The sequence below is a fragment of the Miniopterus natalensis genome, chromosome 3 (assembly GCF_054644295.1).
Source record: "Miniopterus natalensis isolate mMinNat1 chromosome 3, mMinNat1.hap1, whole genome shotgun sequence".
Lineage (NCBI taxonomy): Eukaryota > Metazoa > Chordata > Mammalia > Chiroptera > Miniopteridae > Miniopterus > Miniopterus natalensis.
The window spans coordinates 53,565,180-53,589,016 of NC_142083.1; the positions used below are offsets into that span (position 1 = coordinate 53,565,180).

At 34.2% G+C, this 23,837-nt stretch overlaps 1 pseudogene; it reads right to left on the reverse strand.

Moving 5' to 3' along the window:
• Positions 1-2,376: 2,376 nt before the first annotated feature.
• LOC107539587 (myotilin pseudogene) lies at positions 2,377-23,018 on the reverse strand (annotated as a pseudogene).
• Positions 23,019-23,837: the final 819 nt, after the last annotated feature.

Genomic DNA, 23,837 nt, shown 5'->3' on the forward strand with positions numbered 1-23,837 from the left:
AAAGGAAATATGTCCATATATGAAATTATTTTTAGTCAAATGTAATGGATTGTTTTTCAAATAATACTCTTGGAGGTCAGCTACCTAAGGAAGTGATGGCTATAGTGAACCAACCATAAACTTACATTGGTTAAAATTCATTTGCCCACATCCTTTCAAAGGCTTGAAAAAATGAAGCTAACCACAGACAGGAACAAACTATGTACTACAAAGACATTCGATAAAAATAAGAACCTAAGATTTCTGAGAAAAATAAATGTTTTCACATTAATAGTAACTTGTTAATAAATTATTGATATTCTCAGAACTTTGATGTGCAATTTTTAAAAATTATAATGCACATGAAAATTAAAAAACGATGCAACGTTTTCCATTGAGGAAGAGAAATCCTTTTGCCATCTGTATTACGTACTCTTATTTCTTATTTCTGAGAGTAGCACAAGATTTAATAGGAACTATTCATTTTTAAGCCCTTGTTTACATCATAAAATGGAGCAGAATCTCATAAAAATGCAGATAAGTTTTTCAATTTTTTATTATTCATAATAAACATTATAAAATAATATATTACATAATAGCTCAACTATTAAGCTAATCTTGAAATTCAGTTTTTAGTTAGATTCAACTATGAGTTGAAAGTGAGAAATTAACATTTATCTTGTGAAGGTTTCTTTTAATACTAACCTTCATCCATTTTATCTTTATTTGAAAACTTTGGTCACCTTGAGAACACTTAATCCTTACAAAGGCTCTGGAAAATCTAATAAAGCTTCTTGTCTCTGCTACTGGCCTTGTTCACCTAACTTGAACTCCATCTACTTGAGCTTAAGAAACAGGATTTTCTATTTTATATACAAGAGAAAATGAGGAGAGACACTTTAAAATAAAAATTACCTTTTCCTTTATTAGCTTTGTACTGTACCCAAATGAAATGGAACAGATTATCTTGCTTTTCATGAAGCTATGGATAGCTTCCTAAATTACCAACAAATATGACTTAAAACATTGAGTTTGCATAAACCTCTTGGTTGTCAATGCCCTTTGAATTTTAGCTGAGACTATTATAACCATATTTTTAAAATATGACTTTAAGAACTCAAAAATTTAAAAAGTATGTTTTAAGAAAGCTGCATGACATCAGAACATTCATTTTTCAATCATGCCAGGTACATCCTGCTGAACAAGTAACTTCAGTTTTCCAAGTCTTAGTTTTTCATCTGTAAGGTAGGGAGGACATTTATCTATCTTGCAAGATTTTTTGAAAGCCAAATAAGATAATAAACAAAAAGCATCATAATGTCTCCCCCCCATTAAACATTAAAACTAACAAACAATCCCATTATTCACCTTCTCTCCTAGCAGCTAAAATGTAAGTTTTGTTGTGCATCATTTTGAATTGGAAATTAGAAGTTAAAGTAGAAAAGTACATATGTTTTTATTCCAACAAGTCAACCACATATAATATTTTGAAAAGAAAAAAAAAAGCTGGCATCTTGATGTAATGACTGACTCTAAGAGTCAGCAAATCTAAGAATCAGACGATGTCTAATTGATTGACATTATACTTAGTCTCCTCCTGAGGGTCATTGTCAGCTTTCTTGAGGTAAAAAGTTATAATTTATAAAGGTCTCTAAAATATATTTTGCTTAAAAAATGAGTCTGATGGAAAATAAAGTAGTAGAAAATTATGAATAAAGTTGAAAGATGACAAAACTCAGACTCAGAGATAAAAATAAAATTAATCATAATTCCTTTTTGGGATGTTTTTCCCTAAAAAAAATCACTTAGACAAATAGCTACTTATTTTGGTATAAGAGGTAATGTATGTTCTTTTTGTTGTTTTTTATTTTAAATATTTGAAATTAGATTCTCTTTTGAAATAAAACTATGAAACACTCAGATAATTTATACCATGTTCATAAGTATAACAGAAAATGGGTTAAACAATAGTTTAAAAGCAGTGCCAGTAAACTTTATTGGAAGTGTTAGATGTGTGTGTGTTTTTTTAATTTATAGCCTGCAATTGTTAAATGTACATGACTTAACTGTTAAAATCTCACATTTTCATATAGTCTTCTACGATTATAAATCCAGATTTTCTGCAGGCTTCACAAACCAGAGAAGAAGCTAGAATGTATCAGAGTAAAAAGATAAATATTATACACATTTATAATAATATTAAAATTTAATACTGCAAATATTATACACGTACATATGTGTGTGATCAGCGATGTTATATGTCTATGAGTTTATGTGTATATATGTGCATGCCAGTTATATTATCTAATAATCTGTTAATACAGCCATGAATTTATTTCAAATTGTTAATACAATATATCATTGATAGTGTAGTTGTGTTTTCCAGTGTTGGTAAATTTATACAAATTTTTCACTTTTATAGACTCCAGGTTGAGCTGCCAGATGCTGAAAGTCTCCTGGGTTAAAGCTTGCTTCATGTCCAAACCTTTCCTATTAAATGCTAAATATTTGCTGAAAGCTGGCTGAACGTGTAACTGCTTAGGAGCTGGAAGGGTTTGGTTTGGAGGAGCTGCAGCATCTGATCTTGTGTGGCAGGTGGTCGCTCCATTAAATGCAGACACTAGTATATCACCCAGCGTCTTCCTTGTTTACGCCTTTTATCAGTGAAGTAAGGAATCCAGTTACCAGGGGCAGTGTACAATTGTACCATTTCGCTATTTCTTCTCCAGAGCAGCTTTGGTGGAGGCACAGCGAGGCCTGGCATTCCATTTACCTTCACTGACTCCCTCACACACACTGTGTCCCGTGGTTTGCAGATGAACATCGCTGTGCTGTGTTGCTCTGCGAGGGCGCCCGGCTGCACAGTAAAGGTAGCTCCTCCTGCTGTGTTGGCGGCAACACACGCCTACATCCCAGCGTCTGAAAATCTGGCCACTTCAAAGACGAGTGAATGGAAACCCTTCTAAGATACTATCATTCTGTGGAAACCCTGTGATTAAACTGGCTTTCCATTTACATAGCGGGGCACATCAGAGCTGTCAGTCCGCTCACTTTGAAGTCCATTCTGCAAAACCTTTCTTCAATCGACACGTTCTGTGTTGCTTGAATGAATGTGGCGGGTAAACTTCTCCTGGGCAGCATCTGATTGCTCACTTCTCCTTTGAGGATGACCCACTCCTGGTGACATAGTAACTTGCAGTCGTGCACGTTCTGAGTGGGCTGTGGTAAATCCTGGGCCTCGCTGTCATGGGAGCTTGATACAGCAATCTGCGTACCAGAGGGCATCTCGGATGTTACCTGTTGACTTCCATTACGAAAAAGCTATCCTTACAGTTCAGCTTTCTTTCCAAACCTTAACCTTGAATCAAAACTTCTTTTTTGTTTTGGAACTTTTGTATTTTATTATCAGGAGTTCTTGGTATGGGTCTAGCTTTTGCAGTTTGGGGTGGCTTATCGCTTCTTATTGGTGATTAGGAGTTAAAACTGTGGAAGGACTTTCGCTGCTGCTGTCGTCATGCTTTGGTGACAGTATGGAGACAAGGACGCTGCCTGGGGACTGACTGTAGGTGGCTGTAACCCTTTGGCTCTGGCTGGAACCAGAAAGAGGCTGCAGAGGAGCAGGGAAAGCAGAGAGCTCGCTGCTCTCACATGATGATGCGAGAGCTCACTGTTGAGGAGACAGAAAATCCTTGCTCTGTGTGCTGGTGGGACGGCTGGTAACAGAAGACTGCTACGGGTAGAGAAGGTGGACGTTTCCACAGTAATGTTTTTATATACATTACTGTCTTGAGAATTCTCATAATAATTAAACAAAATGGAGGAAAAAATAATTTTTAAAATAGGAAGGATGGACTCTTTCATATAACACTTAAAATTAAGGGCTTATTAAAATGTAATTAAAAAATAACAGGTATATAGAAATAGCATTAAATACCATAAATCTTTTGCTTTACAAATGGGCTATGATTTTGGGGTGATAGAAGTTTCCATTTTATTTGAGTTTGTAAATATTGTGAGAGATGTTTAAATATATAAATGCCCAAGGCTGCCTTGAAATACAGTGGTACCTGGGTTTTTTAATGTGCTCCGTTCCAGGAGACTGTTCAAGTTCTGAAACGTTCGAAAACCGAGGGATCAACAGCCAACAGCTGGGCCTCAGGACCCTGCCCTCAGGGGAAGCCGTGTGGCATGTTCGACTTCCGAGGCATGTTCGAAAACTGAAGCATTTGCTTCCAGGTTTACAGCATTGGTAAACCAAAATGTTCGTCAACGGAGACGTTCAAAAACCAAGCTACCACTGTATGTTTATCTGAAAAACATTCTAACGATTTCTTATGTCATATACAGATAGGTGAAAACAGATTGGCAATATGAGATAGAGATCAGTGGTCATAAGAGGTTAATTTAAACTAAAAGTGCTTTGTTTATGTCTGTTTCAAACAAAATTCTTTTAACTGAGGGGTGTGTGTGTATACGTGTGTGTGTAAAAGAGAGAGTAGGGCAGTGGAGGAAAAAACCATGAGTTTAGACTCAGAAGGCCTAATTAATGTCTTTGGACATGTCAAGCTCTGTGAACTTGAATTTTTCATTTTTAAAATGGTAGAATACATACCCACTAATATTATTGTCCATATGTGTGGCTCTGGCCAAACATACCATGTTCCAACTCTCATGACCCTTGTGGCACATGGATATTTATAGTGCAGGCGGTAGATCTTTCATGGTCATCTGACCTTGTCCTCTCTACATATCTTGCTAATATAGTCCATTACTACAACTTGGCCTCAAAATTTTTTGTTATTAGAAAGCTAACAGAAAACCAGAAACCATTCTAACTTCATGAGCACGTATCTATTAATATACTTGCAGAATACCAGGAAGTAGTTATTTTTAATTCTTATTTTTCACAAACAAAAATGTCTAAGGGAAATTTACTGAATTTTCTTCTAACATACACACACACACACACACACACACACACAATGGTACATAGGAAAGTTAGAGGAGTTCATCTGATGTTTATGTCATCATCTTGAGTTGTGTCAGCATCACCATTGTTATAATGCATGGGTGTTTTTTTTCATTTAGCCATAACCAGCATAATAGGTGTGATTCTTACTATTTCACAAATGAGAAATGGAGCACAAGAGAGTTTAAGAATCTTATTATAAAAAGTACACAATGCAATATACAGATGATGTATCATGTAATTATACACTTGAAACTTAATTTTATTAACCAATGTCACCCCCCAAAAAAATCTATTTATTTAAGTGGTAGAGCAGAGATTTAACCCCAGGGTCATTTGACACAAGAGCTTCAGCTCCTAACAACTACTCTATTAGTATCTCTGAAGGAAGCAAGGGTCATAGTTTAAGTGTGATCAGAGATGTGTAACTATAAATTATCAAGATAAAAAGAGGAATTCTTTCCAACCTTAAAACAAATGAATTGATAGCTCTAATTTTTTAAGGAAATTAATATTTTAACACTTATTGCTTTGAAGTATAATAAAGTCATGACTATTATAATATCTATATTCTGTAGTTACATAGATTCAAAATTAACCAAAGATATTTTTTTCTGGCAGAATCTAGCTGAATATAACTTTCATTCTCATTCTCATTCTCATTTATGTATGAAGCATGAAGTCAAATAAAAACTTAAACCAGTACAGTAATGTTCAAGAGTCTTACTACTGTCATTTCACATTTCATTGTCCTTTACTAACTCCCCATTTCAGAGTGTAAATTTTATTGTTATTCTTATCAAAAATAATTCTTTAAATGTTACCATGAACATAATTATGCAATACATATAACTGATTACTGTTAATCAGTAATACACAAGGTGTGAAAAGAGGAAAATAAAATTCCCTATGAGTCTATGAATATGTTTAAATTTTAGGAATATGTTGATTATCATACATGATGTGAAAATGGATAATTTAAGTGTCAATATATACTTATTTTACTATTTACCTATATAGCCATCTGTGCACACACATTTATACACACATGTACAATATGCAGTGCATATATATATATGTATCTACATATGTATATGTGTACACACACACACACATAGAGATGACATACATTAATTAGATCCAAAAACAATTAGATGCCTAGAGTAGTAAATTGTATAAATGCCACGATGGAAACAATGTTATCCTTGCCCTACAGGGCATCTAACAGAGATGGGAGTATAAAATCATCACTATCAACACATATTTAACACACGTCTGTATGTGTTTGATACATATACTTCTTAAATGAATTCAAATGCACTGTAACAATTAAGTGTAGCTAATTACGGAAGGCATTTTCAATGCCATGAATCTTATGCAGGGAAGACCTTAGACATAGAGAATATATATAAAAGTATAAAGTAAATTTAAAAGGAACATTATAGATGTGAGAAACAGAATACTACAGGAAAACACCACATGAAAACAGAATAACCTTGGTTTTCATGAGATTCTCAGGGAATCAACTTTTGGGGTAGGCCCCACATGGGTGGCACAATTGGTTGGAGCATTGTCCCCTGCACCATAAAGGTTTTGCGTTCAATCCCCAGTCGGGGTACAAAACATCCTCAGGTGAGGGTTAAAAAAATTAGGTTGAAGATTTGGATGTTAACTTCTCCCCCCTCTATCTCTTGATCACTCTCTAAAATAAACAACATATCCTTGAGTGAAGATTAAAAAAATTTAGATTGAAAATTTGGATGTTAAATAAGTTAGATTGAAGAAAATGTAGAACAGCAGCCTAAGGTTCTTGGAATGAAATCTCACTGAGTCATAGGAGATACTTATGTTGAGCCAGAAGTGACACTGGAAAATGTTTTGGAAATTGTTATAGTAATATATACACCTCCCTTTTCTGAAGCCTCCTTTTGCATGTAGGCCATATTACTACATAGAGAACTACCTCACCAACAAAATTTGTGGTATAGTAGATTGAAAAACTGTCCATAATCCTTCAGTCCTCCTTATGTTCATGCCCTTTCAATGTGGCTTTGAATTTCTTTCCATCAAGGAGCGGAGTGACTTTTTCATTTCTTGAATATGAGCTGGCTGTGTGACTTGGTTGACTTGGTGTGAGAGCATGCCAATGCTGAGCCTAGGGCTCAGGAGTCCAGAGTCATTTCCACCTTGCCCAACTGTCATGTAAATCTCTTTCCAGCTGGCCTGATGAAGAGTGAGAGATGATGGAGACAAGAGACATTCTCCCAGCTTCAGTCATTCCACATAACCACTTCTTGTCTGGCTATAATGTTGAGCTCAGGCATATGAGTGAGCCCCAGTGAGATGAGAAAAACTGCCTAGATAAGGCTAGACCAAATGCCAGATCACAGCATAATGAGTTAAATAAGTAGTTGTTATTTTAAACCACTAAGATATGAAGTGGTTTGTTATGCAGCAAAAGCTAACTGATACACATGGTCAATATTCACCTGACTGGGGGGTAAGGCTATCTTAGTTTATCACACAGGTAATCTAAATGCATTCCTACCCTATATAAAATAGGTTTAATTGACAGTCTACTCAATTATAAAATAAACGTATTTTCACCAAAATGTATTAGTCAAGTCCAAGGTTTCAGTCTTGTTTCTTTAAGGTCTAACTTAAAATAAATATTCAATGTGATTTTAATCTCCAGTGAGTTCTGAATTCTACTCCTGATATATGAACACCAGGTGGCTTTCACTGTCCAATTCACCTTTGGGATAATCATTATAAAACTGACTTCTGGTTTTAAATCATTTTACATTAGAATACCACACTGTCTAAAATGTCAAAGAGAAGAAAGAATTTTTTCTGCATAAAACATATTCTGTATATTTTAGGTAGATTTAGTGTAACTCCAAATTGAGAAGCTTTGTAACATTTCACATAGTTGCCTTTCTGTGCACAGACTGTGTCTCTGTGTGTGTATGTGTGCATCAAATAATGAATGGTCATATAAAGCAAATTGCCTTTCTTATTGTCCAATGTTAATTAAAGCCAAATGTCCCTTGCACAATGCAGCTAATGTACTTTAATTAGCCTGTCTTGTGCAGATGTGACAAAAGGGAAAATGCAATTATTAAGGGGGAAAAAGTACACATTGTACCAATAATTGTCCACAATGTGAAATACTATTGCTTTTCCCCTGTGAGTAAATGGAGTACTTGCCAAATAATCCTCTCTACACCATTTAAATGTGTAATGTAATATTATAGAAATAAAATAATGTAAATTATTCATTCACAACAATATATACTTAGAACTACTTTTATATTAAGTTTAATTGAAGCATGTTTATTTCCATTTACCTTCCTTCCATAGTTTAAAACAATGCAAAACTACAAGTTTTTAATGTTTTCTACTGATGTAAATTTTAAACATAAAAAGGGGTGTTATTTTACAGAAAAAGAGCCTTGGTAGCCATCATAAGTAGCTTTAAATGCTGTTTCTATTCAAATGGACAAATCTTTACCTCACTAATTTTCTTCATCTATTAAATTGGGATAAGAACACCTACAATGGAGGTGGGTGGAAAGTGGTTGAAAAGGTTAAGAGATAACATGTATAATGCAGTCACAGATGGTCTTACTTACAGCGCTCCATTATTAGGAAACAGAAATAGAATCCCTTAAAATAAGTTCAAATTTTCAGATATGAATTGTTTCTTGATCTCTCACTCTCTTAAGTTATCTTTATCTGTCCTTTAACTAGTTCACCAGTGAACACTTCTCCCCTTAGGATAATGATATCATATGATAAACATTTGGGGACCTCACTCAATCAAATACTGATATATCTGAAACGAAACTCTTTAAAGAAAATAGAAGGGTTTAGAAAAGAACAACCACTGTCTCCCAGAGACTGTGTTCTCTGCCCAAAGGAGAAAGCTGATTTTACCAAAGTGGTAATGGAAAGGATAACTGAAAGAAAAAATGAAGCAGAGACCACATTTCATCCCAGTTTCAGTGGTAGTGTTTCTGCAGCTCTGTTCCATAACCCATTTTTCAGTATTCTTAGAGCCAGTTGCCATCTCTGGTAGAGGCTTTTTAATTAATTCTAACCGTAGCTCCTGTGGTGTGGCATCAGAGGGAGTTGCTGCCCTAGTGAATGACTTCTTCATTGTTGTGGGAATCAGTTCTGGACCCCAAGTTAGAATCTGGTTTTGGGCCTTCAGCAGTTCCATCAGTTTTGCAGTCCCTTAACTCCCTATACTAAATGTCTTTCTTTTAAAATACCTAGAGAGTTTTCTGTCACTTGAGTTAAACCCTGACTGATAAAGCTTCAAAATATTTTTGATAAGGCAATGAATTTGTCCAACAGAGTGGGATTGTAGAAGAGAGAAAAATGATGGTGAGATAGATTAGTTTCAGATTATGTGGATTCTTAAATGCCTAAGTAATGAACTAGAAGTCATTCTAAAATTCATGAGAAGCCATGAGAGGCCTTAGAACAGAGCAGCAGCATGATTCATATGTATTTTATTTTATTTTTTTAAATAATACTTTATTAAATTTATTGGGGTGACAATGGTTAATATGAAAATATAGATTTCAGCTTATATGTGTTTTAAAGAAATGATTCTGGAACCTGTGCATGGAGTAAATGGAAGGTTACTAGACAGGAAGCAAGTGGTTTGATCCAATGGAAGCTGGTGGAGCCTGCATCAGTTACAGCAAGGAATAAGAGATGGTCCTCTGAGATAATACCCCTTTCATAAACACCAGGAGTGAAATTGTTTTCAGTAAAATAACAAGAAGAACCCATATTTTTCATATTATAGCCAACAATTGTCACTTTAACACTTTAAGGGTACAAATGACCACATAGGTGAGGCAACATGTAAATGAATGGATATGAGGTGTGTATATGAAATATTATTTATCTGATAGAGAGTTCCTGGAAAATATATCTGTTCTTAAAGCTTAAGTACACCAGGTGCTTTAATTCAACCTATAAAGCATTGGCAGAGTCAAAAAGAACTTGAATATTTCCCAGCAATAAAACCAAGTGTCTAGCCTGGTATACTCTCTGCACATTAGCTCTCTGACTTCCCATTCTACCTCCCACATTGAGGACACCCTGATACTCCAAGCTAAAGGTAGGCAGGCTCCGAGAGCACAATTATAAAGTGAAGACTTGTGGCTTTTTATTTTTAATCAGAATATATATCAACAGGAAACATGAATTCCTACTCAGCAACTGCGGCTGGTTTAGAGATGAATAATTGCTAGTATATTTGGAAGCACTGGAATTCCCAGCTGTGGCCCCCTTGGCCCTGCGTTTACACCTTCCACCAGCACACTTCCCTACCCCCGGCCTGCCTATATCTGAGCGATCTGAAAGCTGACCGCAGTCTCCACATTCCTGAAATACACTCCGCCCCACGGAAGTCTAAACTTTCACAGGGCAATGTGTTTGGCAACTACAGAATTCTCAGTACTGTTATCCATAAAGGATGATAAACTGTTTATTTCAGGTTAAAAATAAATGAGAATGAATGTGCATAAAAGAACTTTAAATTTGGAATCCAAACTTCAGATTTGATTTTGCCTTCTTATTTAGTATTTTAAACTACATTTAAATTCATTACCTGTGTAAGCAAAGTGGAGGAAAAGGCCTCTCATTTAAAAATTGTATCCTCAAAGAATACTAATTTATTACATTCATCAGTTACAATAAATTGTGTCTACATGTTTATTTAATTTCACTTCATATGTAAATATTATATGAATATTTATCACTACAGTGAAAAGTTCTGAATTAAAATAATTAGTTTTTTATTATAATACATTCGAACTTAGCTAAATCAGTGTCTCTGTACAAAGGCACTTGATTCAGCATATATAGGTCCTTGATCATGAGAACAGTCAGGAGGTCTGGGGAAGTACAGAGAAGCATAGCTGAGACATTTGGAATACTACAATTTTGACACTATTGGAGTTGTGTGATTGCTTTCTGACTAACTGTAAGGTAAAGTCAAGGGTGAGGCAGAAATGAAAAGGGACACAGCTGGGCATGATGCTCCTGCTGGCTGCAAATCAGTCCTGGCACCTGAAGGGAGCAAAGAAGGAGGAGGGATTTCCATATCTTAGAGAAATGCTGTGTCACCCAAAAGCTCAGCAAACACAGGTAAAATTAAAGTAAATATTTCTAGATTTTGTAACTTTCGACTTTCAATTTGGTATGTTTGCCTGAACTATTTATATAGCCATTGTCAAGCTCACAAGTTTAAGAAAAATTATTTGCTCACCAAAATAATTGCATAAAGTAATCCAAATCTTCAGCCATTAAATAAAAAAAATAACATAGTGTTAAATTAATGCCATTGCTGAGTCTATAGATTTAAAGTTTCTGGTGGTGGGTTCTTGTTATTTTTGACACAGGATACCAGGGACATTTCACCAATCACCTCTGATGGCCCTCACTCAAACACACACACACACAAAGAGAGGGCTAAATGAGAAGAAAACTATCCAAGTTAAAATTCCAAGTTATTAGCACACAGGCTAAACCCACACTATGACGCAGGGTCTGGTAAAGGCTGTGATGCTGTACATAGTTTAATGAAAACTCTTACTTCCCCTGTTTTTTAAACCTAGGCTTTATTTTCTTCACCTTCCCCCTAATAGAAATCAAAGTAAAAGGGCAGGCGAGATCATCAGGTATGTACGGCCAGCTTTGGCACACCTTCATGAGTTGAAGTGGATGACACACAAAAGAAGCAGAAAACAGAAAAGAATGGAAGCAGCGCAGTGACTTCATGACAGTGATCTTACCTAATGAGTAAGATCAATGCCTTGGACTCAGGCAATTTGATCAGTAGCTTCTCTATACAGAAAGTGCTGGGGGGAAGTGGGGAGTAGAAAGCAGAAACACTATTCTATGCTTTTTGCCCCTTTCCTCTCATATGGCATATTTCTAAGTTTATTTATGTATTAATTGATAAAATCAACTTCCCTGGAATAATTAGCACACAGACTATTTGTATCCAGGTTTATAGATTTAAAATATATCTTTTGACAATATATTGTTTCTAAAGAAAAAGGGGGGGGGGGGACTGCAGAAAAAGGCCCTTAGCAGAGTTAGAAAATTTTAGCATTTTTCTCTCTCAATTTGAACTTCATTTCTGGACTTTAGGAATTCCAAATCATTCCTCTGATTTGCAGACAAAGCAAAGTTCAGTGAGGCAGTCTTCTTCATTAAGGAACATTTAACTCAGTAATGGTCTGGGCCAACTGGAGAATGAAGAGAAGCAATTTAAAAGAGCACAGGATCTGTTTTAAGAATAATCACTTTTTCACAATATAAAATGAATAAATTAAATGGCCGTTAGCCACAATTATTTTACATGGGCAAAGGCAAATATAAAATTGTATAATTTTATGAATGCTAAATGCATTTTGTTTGAGGAAGAGAAATTCAGGTACTTGCTGAATTGAACTACAATATTAAGACCAAAAAACTATTTGCCTGCATGGGACCCCATCAATTTTAAATTGCAAAATGATCTTTTTTTAACATTTTTACTATTTTATTATAGAAAATTATATAATACCAAGTATCAAACTTCAACAATTAGTAAGTCATGGCCAATATTATTTCAACTAAATCCCCACCCAATTTCTCCAATCACCCCACTCAGGTTATTTTTAAATGTCTATGTCTTTTCATTTAATCTGAAAAATTTTATAATTATTTATCATCATGGTGTTCAGTTTTCATGTCAATTCTGATTTCTTCTCATTGGACTGAAGTAAAGGAAGTGAGTCACATTTACCAACGTAACTAGCTATTCTGCTTGTCTTTTATGAACACAGTATTGTGTCTGTTACAGTGACTAATTGGTGAGATAAAAGGTATTGATCATACTTTAGGTTGCCTTAAGAGCTTATAATCATTATTTCTGTATATTACTTATAAGAGGCCTCATTGACTACTTGTTGAATGAGTTCAAATAATCTATATTTTATGACCAATTATTTTCATAAAATTCATCCATATCACATATGTGCAAACACTCATAAAAGTTATAATAGTACCTACCGCATACTATTAAAATGTGACATTGCATGTAGAGCCCTTAGCACAAGTCCTGGCCTGTGATGTACTTAAATATTTGAACTTTACATTAAGTATTTGAACTTAATATTAGTGTTATTGTTTATTATTGAAAGGGATTTTGTAATAGTATCTGCACAAAAAATGAAGATCTGCAAACTGTTCTGGAGTAGATTTGCCTGCCTATCTGATCATTTATGGAAAGAGAACACTTTACCACCTTAAAAACACTTTAGAGTTTGGATTTATTTCTTCTGTATTCACTAGTATCAAAAGTAACCTTTTATCAATTATACTTAAACCATAGTGACAGAACCATAGTTTTGTTTTCTTAGTGCATGACCTCCAAATACTCTGGATAGCAACTATGTAGATATTCTAAGGGTGATTATCAATAGCTATTGCTCTCCTCTCTGAAAATATGCCTAGAATTAATTACCAAGGCAGTATGTTCCCGTTCTCTAGAGCACTAATCTCTACATATGAGTGTCAAATTGGGAGAGAAACTGAATAAAGAAGTAGAAGGGTTAATATAATTCTTTATTATGAAGAGTGCATCAGTCAAGAAAAATTATAAAGATAAAATAGAATGGTAACTTTTGTCAGTTATTTCAGTAGCATAAACCATTTTCTCTTCTGCAAGGCACTAGCAATCTAGTTGGGTAATGAACTCGAACACAACTGAATCGATTCAACAGCAGTGTAACACCACCTATTTTAGTTCTAAAATATAAATGTTGTATTAAAGCCCATAATTAAAACAACTAAATCTATAGAAAAATATATAATAAATATATATGAGTATACATATAAGAAAGTGAGATTATAAATGGATCCACCAATATATTACCTAAATGTATTATCTCTTACCTATAATCAGAACATACTAAACTTAACATATAACATTTTCACCTAATACCCAATACACTTAAATTTTTTTACATTATAGCTAAATTGGAAAGCTTACATTTTTAGTTAAATTTATTGGGGTGACATTGGTTAATATCATATAGATTTTGAGTATATATTTCTATGATACATGATCTGTATATGGCATTGTGTGCCCACCAGTCAAAATTAAATCATCTTCCATTACCAAGTACCTGGCCCCCTTTACCCTATACCCTTTACTGCCCCCCCACCCCACTCCCTCTGGTAACCACATTTTGCATCTATGTTGCTGTCTGTATTGTTTGTGATAACAAATTTTGGTGTGTCCTAAGAGTTCAAAAACTCCTAAGAGTTTTTTTCTGAAATAAGAACAGAAAAGCAGTCCTATAAGTGTGGGGAATGTCCTAAATACTGTATGTTTAGTTTCTGCCTAATACTCTAATCAAGAGAAGGTATTTACCTCCTGGTCTGGGATCTCTTACAAATATGGAAATGAATGCAAGAACCAATCAAATATCAGACAAATATTTGATCATAACTGAACCATGTTAATAAGTTGAATTTATTTTATTCCACTCTCTTGTTGAGTTGCATGCATGCATTTGCGAACTTGGGCATGGTGGAGGTTAAGGCTGATTTTTTTATAGAAATGTACAATTGTATATAATGATTTTTATTTTCTGTGTAAGTAAACATAATAGCCAGTGGCAACCCTGAATACACTTAGCAATTACAGTGAGGCTAGTTTTGTGGTATCTTCTAGTGAATTAGTGAAGAAAACTCAATAAATGTTCAGAGTTCATCCATGTTCTTTCAGATATTTATTTCTAATGCCACAGGCAATAAACCAAATCACATTTAAATATTTTTTTTAAAAGCTATTTCAGATATTGCTATGTCCTGACATGCTTTTTTGTTTCAGTAATGCTCCAGGCATCTATATCTTAAGAATTGTGCAAGTCAGTCTTTGATAGAAAGTTTCATTTAGGAGAAAAACAGCATAGTGTACAGTGGCAATTTTTTTTTCCACCCAGGACCCAGTGAAGAGTGAAAATCCACTTCAGTGAATGTATCATCTGCAAAGATTTTTAAGGTATATTTTTATTAAAATAATATCAAGGAAATCAATTTATAAATGATGAGTGGGTGATTATGTCACATATTTAAGTTAAACAGACATTTATTAAACACTTGCTAGTGATGATGTGCTATACTCAGTACTTTATAGTTGCCCCCAAAAGACTGTATTCTAGTGAGAGACAGAAATGCGTGAACATAGAAGAAAAACTCTTCGCATACCCCCGAAGGTTTTGTAATGATTTTTATATGACCTTTTCTCATCAATAAAACCTATATCAAGAAAAAATGTATAATTACTCATATACATTTACTATTTTCAGATAAACAGAAAAAAAGTTTATTTTGACAGCTTTACCTCCAGAGTCCAGCATGCTATTTAACAACAGTAGGCACTCTGTTCATTAAATAAATCGCAAGGAATATGAGTTCTGCCTAAGTTGTGATGAGAAGGGCAGAATGTTTCCTGGGAAGGGTAAGGTTGAGTGAAAGAAGGGCAGGGTAGGATGTCTGTGACAAGGCCGTGTCAGGCTGAGTGAAGATCCCAGGCCAAAGTCTGAAGCATGGATAAAGACGGCATATACTTGTATTCACACTATCAGTACCTGCTCAGATAAACCACATAGGCTTAATGATTTTGTCACTGATCAAAGTACACTTTAGCACTGAGCCAAGAGGGTCTCTGAACAAATAATGAATTTAACCGAAGAACAGAAACCTTTCTGCTATGCCTGTTCCGGACAAGATGAGGCTTTACCAGTTTTTCACTAGGGATGTAATAGCATTAAATCTGTGATTTAGCTATTTTTATGGCAGGAGATTGACAAGAGATACTGAATGCAGGGCAACAGTTTATGAAGCAAAGCTCATAATTTAAATGAAATATAAATAAAGTATTCTCTCTTAAACTAATATGCAATATTCAGTCTTGTTTTATATCTGTTGATTATTTTATTCATTGCCATTTTAATTTAATCTTAATTTTCTAATATTATATTTATTCAGCTTATATTTCTTCTCATTCTTACTCCATTCTTGTAGGAATTGTTGTTTAATTCCATGAGAAATTGTTTTAACTAATTATATGCTCAGTATGAATTCCAGGCATTGGACTTCCCTTATGGAAACTGGGTGTAATATTTTAATGTCTACAGTTTTTTATATATGACTTATTCATTCAAGTCTTCTGATATATCATTCTTATAATACATGGGCAGCCTTGCATTGAAATAGAGCTTACTTTGGTCTTAACTCATTGATAATAATTTTTATGTGTAAATAAATAAAATACAGCCTTTTAGCAAATTCCCTACAATCATTTTCATTTTACTTCTCCATAGAGAATGAGATAAATTCATTAATATTATCTCCCTTTTACTTCTTTTTCTTTCTTTCTTGAAAATAAAGTTATCTGTGTATATTCTAAAAAAAGGTTTACTGTGTTTTAACTTCCACACATGCTTAATTAGTTTTATTCCAATGCATTTATCTTTCAGATAGTTTTTACGAAAGGGAGAGCAATAGCCCATACACATCTTTTGTTTCATTTGCAGTGTTTAAAAATTTTAGATGACAAAAAGATAGTTTCTTACAAAAATATATTACACAGAAAACAAGAACCAAATATGCAAAGACTTTCAAACAAAATATACAAAGCAAAGGTTAAAAATTTTATTTCACATTTTCTTGCATTTATCAGTTCACAGTTCCTCATAGCAGTGTTGACCTAAGAAAACCTAAGGTTAGATTGCATTTATTTTTACTCTTTGACATCTGACTATAAGAGATCAATTTTTGTCCAGCCGCACACACACAAAAGTTATATTAACCAGTATTTACATATCAGAGTGTTTCCATTTTTCTACTTAGAGATTTCCAAATATTCTTGCCTAATTATACTATTACAGTATCATATAATTGATCGATTTCCTCATAATCATTTTAACAATATCTTCTACTTAAATTTAAGTGTTGGTCATTCTTCCCTCAGAAAAATTTTAGTGTCCCTAAGTACAATAATATGTAATAAGCTGCTTCATATTGTATTTTCACCCACTGATTTTAGCATCATTGATGAATCTTACCAGCAATATTTATTTCTCCAGTGTTTGCCTAACAGTAGTTTTCTATTTCCATTGTTCATTCTACCTTATACTTTGAAAAAGAGTTGCTCTTCTCCATTTATTTATTTTTTAAGTATTCGTTTTTATAAGGATCATGAATATTTAAATTAGTCCACAGTCTATCCATAACTTGCATATCCATAAATTAAAACAAACTATCCATAAATTAATATTGCTATTTATTTGGCTGCTCAAATTGGCTCCGATTTGTTCACTGGAAGTTCTTTGTGATAGTGTTTATGTCTTTTTTTCATGAGTGTATCATATTTTTGAGCATTTCATTAATTAGCATCACAAGATGTTCCAGGCTCATTTTGTACTTTCCCTAACCTCATCCTAGAATGAAAAATTGTCCCAAGGAGCTCTGATTTTTTAAATTGGAAAGGAGTATTTAGAAACCAAAGTTTGGACAGTTTTACTCGTTTTACCAGGTACTAAGTCTTAGAGAGTAACATGTACATCTATATGTCTGTATACCGATTCATCTCTGTGTATCTGTAAAAGAATATATACATAAACACACTGCGAGTCTATATGTATATATAATATATATTTTTATAATACGTATGTTTTATATATATTAAAACTATCATAGTATTTGCTCTGATTCCGGTACATGATCACAGGGACCATTCTAGCTTTCCTCCGTTCCTTATCTGTAACTATTTTCTCTGGTAGGGGGAAACCTAGCTATCATTATGCACAATATATTCAGTTACTGTTGTAATACACGTGATAAGTAAATGTAGTAGATACATGAAGGTGTTTCAGAATCACAAATGGAATCTATAAGAAACAAATGTATTAACTAGAGTAAAATATCTGTATATAGTATGTTTAATGTTAAGCCTTAAAATATACAAAACTATATAGGTTAGATCTTCTCTTCCCAACTCTCTTCACTATGTTTTGCTAATCACTTGTAATTAGGTTCCTTGGCTACTATGTATATTCAATCTTGGCTCAATCTTTTCCCCCACCCTTGCTGATTTTAATTATTTCTACATGGAGGGTGTGGGGGACATGACCATGGTTTGACAATAATTGCCATGCAAGTGAGATTCCATAGATAGCTTCCTTTGGTGAGTGCGTATATAGCTTGTCTAGTATTACAAAATTTCCCTCCAGAAGAGGGGCCATCTCGCACTCCCACCGGCTGGTAGTAATGTATGAGGCATGTCTGTCTCCCTACAACCTCATAATTGACATTTAAATTTTTACCTATCTGATAGGTGAGAGATTTTGAGATTTTTCACTTAAGGACCATCTCTACACCTCTTTGTGTGTGTATATATATATATGAATTTCCCATTCATGGTTTTTTATCCCATTTTTATTTTTGGATTTTGTTCCTAAGTCTATCAGTTTTTAAGACTTTTTTACATATTAGAGACAGAAAGACTTTGTGGTCAATATTCTAATTATTTTCTCCTGGGTTTAAGCCCTCTGATTTTGCTTTTGGTGTCATTTGCAATGAAACTTTTTTAATGTAGTAAAATATATCAATATTTTATTTTCTTGTCCTTGAATATTGAGTAATAGCTTAAAAATCCTATTCATACACTAAAGAGGCACTCACACAGGATTATTGTTGAACCTGTAAGGTTTATTTTTTTTCACCTTAGATCTCTAATCCATTTGTATTTTATCCTTTGCATGATATGAGATATGAATTGCACACAATTTATTGAACAGATTTTTTGCTCCAATGATTTGAGGTTTCACTTATCTGATACACAAAATTTTCATATTTTTGTTTACTTCTGGGCTTTTTATTTAAATTCAATAATATATTTTCTTTCTATGTATCACTACTTAACTTCTAATTATACAGACTTTATAGTATGTTTTCATATTTGCTAGGTGTAGTTCTTTTCCATAGTTTTTCTTTTTGGGTGTTCTATCTCCTCTTTCATGCTTGTTTTGTAATATGAAATTTATTATCAGTTTGTCCAACTACATGAAAAACTTTTGGTGTATTTTTCAAGATAGTGTTTAATTTACAAGATAATTTAGGAAAAACTGATATATTTACAATGTTGAGTTATCTATGAACATATACAACATTTTGCTGTGATAGAAAGCAAAGAAATGGAGCAAAGAATGGATAATTAATTGATAAATAATTAAGGGAAGATTTAAATTTTCATATGTAAAAAATTCTGTCTCAAATGGCTTTCACAACTTTCTAAGCGTCTGTTAACTGTTGTTGGAGTTGTTTTTTGTTGTTGTTGTTGTTAATGTAGTTCAAGCAATACTAAAAATGCTTACTAGCTAATGCTCATAAATAATGCAAAGTATTTACCTACGAATATTGTATGGCTCAATCAATATTCTAGCTGAAACAAATTACCTTAGATAAGCATCTGATTGTCTTAGGTTTTCTTAAGTTTGCTACCTTAAATTTTAATGGACTCTGGAAATAAAATAAGAGTTTAGAAATAAACAGGAAATGGATAGATTTAAATTGTATGTTTTTCCTTATCAAATCATTCTTCCATTAGTATCTGTGACCACCATCTGCTCAGTTTCATGACATTTGCTTTCCCTTTTAATCTCACTCATAATTCAATAATTACCTCACCTTAATTAAAAAATAAGAACTTTATGAATATTATCATTAATGTTAAATGGTGATTTGCTTGGGGCATATATATTACATTTGAAAATGAACATAATACTCCAAGTAGTTGCTTTTTAAGAAATATATTCATGCAGAATGTATTGAATCCTAAAAATCTGAACCAATTATTATTGGTTGAATTTAAATTGTGGTTATATGGCACATGCAGGCCACAGAGATGTTCATTTTTTTATATACTCTACCTGTTTTCTGTGCAATACATATAGGGTAACCAACCATCCAGGTGTGCCCTGGACTATCCTGTTTAAGCACTAAAGGCCACGTCCAGGAAACCTCTCAGTCTCAGGTAAACTGGCACAGCTGGTCACCACACATTCTATAAAGAACTTCTATTTTGAAGACAAAATAAAAGTTGCCTAAAAAATTTAAATACTGTATTTAAACACTAGTAATCCAGTCAGTATAATACAGTGTTTCTACATTTTGAGAAAAACAGATATTAAGACTCATTTCAAACTTGTTTTAGAAAGTGCATTCATTCAAAGAAGGAACTTACTGCGTTATAACAAAGATCTACGATGTAATCAAATGAATTTTATTGTTCTAAACTACACTCTCTGTAAGCCTATGCTGAGTCAATACTTCTTGATTTGCTTTCAACTTTAAGGCTTTTGCAACTAATGCAACACAAGAATGAAAACCACAGACAAACAGACTTCTAAAGTTTGTAAACACCCCCAGAGTTTAGGGGAAGGGTATATGCTCTAACCATTGCTTTGAAGAAACAAGAAACTATTTTCATATTCCAAAGAAGCAGAAAATTCCACAGTGGTTGCTGAAACATTGCTTACATCTTTTCTCAACAGTGTCTATAACTCCGATGAGATTATAAATATCTAAGAATTTGCTAGCACACAGCATAATGTTCTTGAGTCTCACTTAGGACAAAGATCACATTTCACAATATAATGAATTTCAAGGAAACACTAAGACATGTCTTGGAAGAGTTTCAAGAAGACAGGGAAAAAAATATGGTAAGCAAAAAGCTTACCTGCAACCTTTTCCTTAAATTTGGGGGGTGAGCAATACTCTAAAGACAAATAACCTGATTTTGGAAATATCAACAGATTGGCAATTGTTAAGCAAAGAGAAATCTTACCACTGCAACAATTGAAAAATTGTTTTATCTGTCTTTCAGGTCAAAGCACATTATTGACCATGCTACAAAAGATTCTAATTGGGCCCAAATAAAAATTCAAGATTGATAGGATACATACAATCTCTATACTCAAAACTTAATTTATCTAAAACAATCACACAAGCTGCAAAACCAAAGCACTCTGCATACTCAGTCTTCTAGAATCACAGCAGGTTAGATTCTCTGTGGCATGTCCACTTTGTATTTTGTTAATAACACCTTCCACATTCTTCCTCCTGTATCAAACCCGTCTATCCTACTGTCTCGACAACCTCCTGCCCATGTCTGCAAACTGCCTCATCTCCCTCACTCCTGTGCTAGGTGAAATTTTAATATAAAACACCTTATACATTTACTATATATACGCACGTCATCATCTCATAATAATAATAGTTAACTTTCATTGAGTACTTTTTACATTGCAGGCATTGTGCTAAACTCATTTATTATTAAAAACAACGTTTCAAGGTAGTTATTATATGTTCTGTTTTACATATAATGAATCCAGAGACATAGATGGGTGAAGTTACTTGCCTCTTTCAGACAACCAATAATGGTAGGCTGGAAGCTGGAAGCCGGAGTTTGCCATGTTATGTGTTTTACATATATAATTTTTAACTTTCTTATCCAGAGGTACCACTCAGTACAGGTTTCTCTGGATGATTTTTAAAGATCCACTATCAGAAAATTAGAAAGTGTAGTGTTACAAGAAAACCAGGCTATCTACTTGTCAGGCCTCTAAACAAAAGTTTAACCATTTTGTGGACAAACAATACAGAAAAAGTGGTAAATTAGAGTAGGACTTCATTCACAATGTGACTTCAGGGACCCCAGAAACTTCCCAAATCTTATCCTTAAATTCCTTACAGAAAGAGTTTAAAAGCTTCTCAGCTTGCACAGGAACAAACAGAATTTTAAAATAATAAATATATATATATGTATATATGTGTATTGTGTGTATATGTATAGCATTAGGAAATAGTATTAGATAAATAATAAGTAGAATCAGAATTAGAAAAATGACAGGTAGATAAGTAGAAGCATAGATAGATGATAGGCAGATGGAAAGACAGAAAGTGAAGTATCATGAAAAAGTGGCTATGACTGTGATGTTACAAAGGGTGGGTAAGTTGGTGATAAGGTAATTGGCAAAATAAGAAAAGAAAAAAAAAGAAATATTCACAAATTGTAGGGAAAGAAAAATTACAGTGTGCATTTAAGAGGCACTAAAAATTCAGCCTCGTTAAAAGCATGCTTAGGGTATTGTTTCATTTTATTATCTAACCTTGACCAAGAATATCAATTTAATTTAACTTTACTTGTTTTTGTTTTTTTTTAATTTTCAGTAAGGCAATTGGTTGATTATAAAACATATGTATAATGTTTTATACATATGTTTTATAATATAGCGTATAATTATATTAAAGTAATATAATTACTTATATGAAAGTAATAGCCACAAGAAGGGTGTTTCTTTGAACTCCATCTTCTCATTACCACTGAGTATTTACAATTAGCTTATATGTTACTGTATTGATACTCCATTTATTTATTTTTCTGTCAAATTCCAGTTGCTCTCATTCCATCACACTTATAATAAAGTGCATGTGATTCCAAATCATACCTATATATATAATTTATTCTTTTTATAATTTACTTTTATTGTAGACTTTGTACAGATGTCGCACATTTGACTCGGCCCTCCCCTCTCTCTGGCCCTTACCACATATATTTTATTGCCTTTTTTGGTTTTGTATACATGCATAATAATCACTGCATATTAAATACATGCATAATAAATACATTTCTCAAATGTATTTCCTTTTGCAGTCGTTGCCAGATACAGGAGCACATTTTTCTGACGGCTGGGCTGCATCTGCGTTCGTTTTAGCGCACACTTCCATAGCCCGCGCGCTTCCATAGCCCGCGCGCTTCCATAGCCCGCGCGCTTCCATAGCCCGCGCGCTTCCATAGCCCGCGCGCTTCCATAGCCCGCGCGCTTCCATAGCCCGCGCGCTTCCATAGCCCGCGCGCTTCCATAGCTCGTGCGCTTCCACAGCACGCCTTCTTATGGCCTTCACAAGCCCTCTTCGTCATCCTCATTCTCTTTGTGTGCCTGTTCCCTCTGCCAGCATTCCCCTCGTATTTTACAGTCTTCCCCTGTACAGGCTAGTTCTTCTCTAAGGACATTTATTTCCTGTCTGTATAAAATCCATCTACCCGAAAGCAATTTCTAATTCTTTACAAACCTGAAATCCATTTCACCTGTGCCTCGAGCCAGGTTTGTAGCTTTATGTTCCTCCACGCCTGGGCCTAGCCGAGGCAGGAGCAGCGTCATGAACTCTGCCCAAGGGTCAAGGCTGGCTTATGTGGCCAAGCCAAGGAGCCGCGCTTCCATTCCCCTAAGTGGCAGTGCCGGGAGGCTGTTCACTTGCAAAATATAAAGCAAGTGATGAGAGAGTCGCTCGTATGAAAGTGTTGCTCATGAAGGATGAAGAGAACTCTGAAACAGTTGCTCCTCTCTGGAAAACTACGCTGATTATAAAGCATCGCAAACGAATTTAAAGTCTATTCTTAGAGATGCAAAGTCTCCAAAACCACCTCTCCATGGGAAATAGCAATTGCTTAATACAACTTGCTTCTTTCTATTTATTCTTTTTTTTCAGTTTGATAGCTTACATCTTAATCTTGCTTCATATATCAAAGAGATATATGGAGCGAGATCAGAAACACCATTATAAAGATAGCCATGAGACTTACTCTCCTGGTGGTCCCCCTGAGACAGCCCCACAAATAAAAACTGTACCGGACAGGCATGTAAATAGTGAATCCCCTGCCGCCCTCTCAGTCTTTAGAGTCAAGGTTGATAACTGGGCATTTGTATGTATAATTGGAAACAGTTAATCTAGTTAGAGC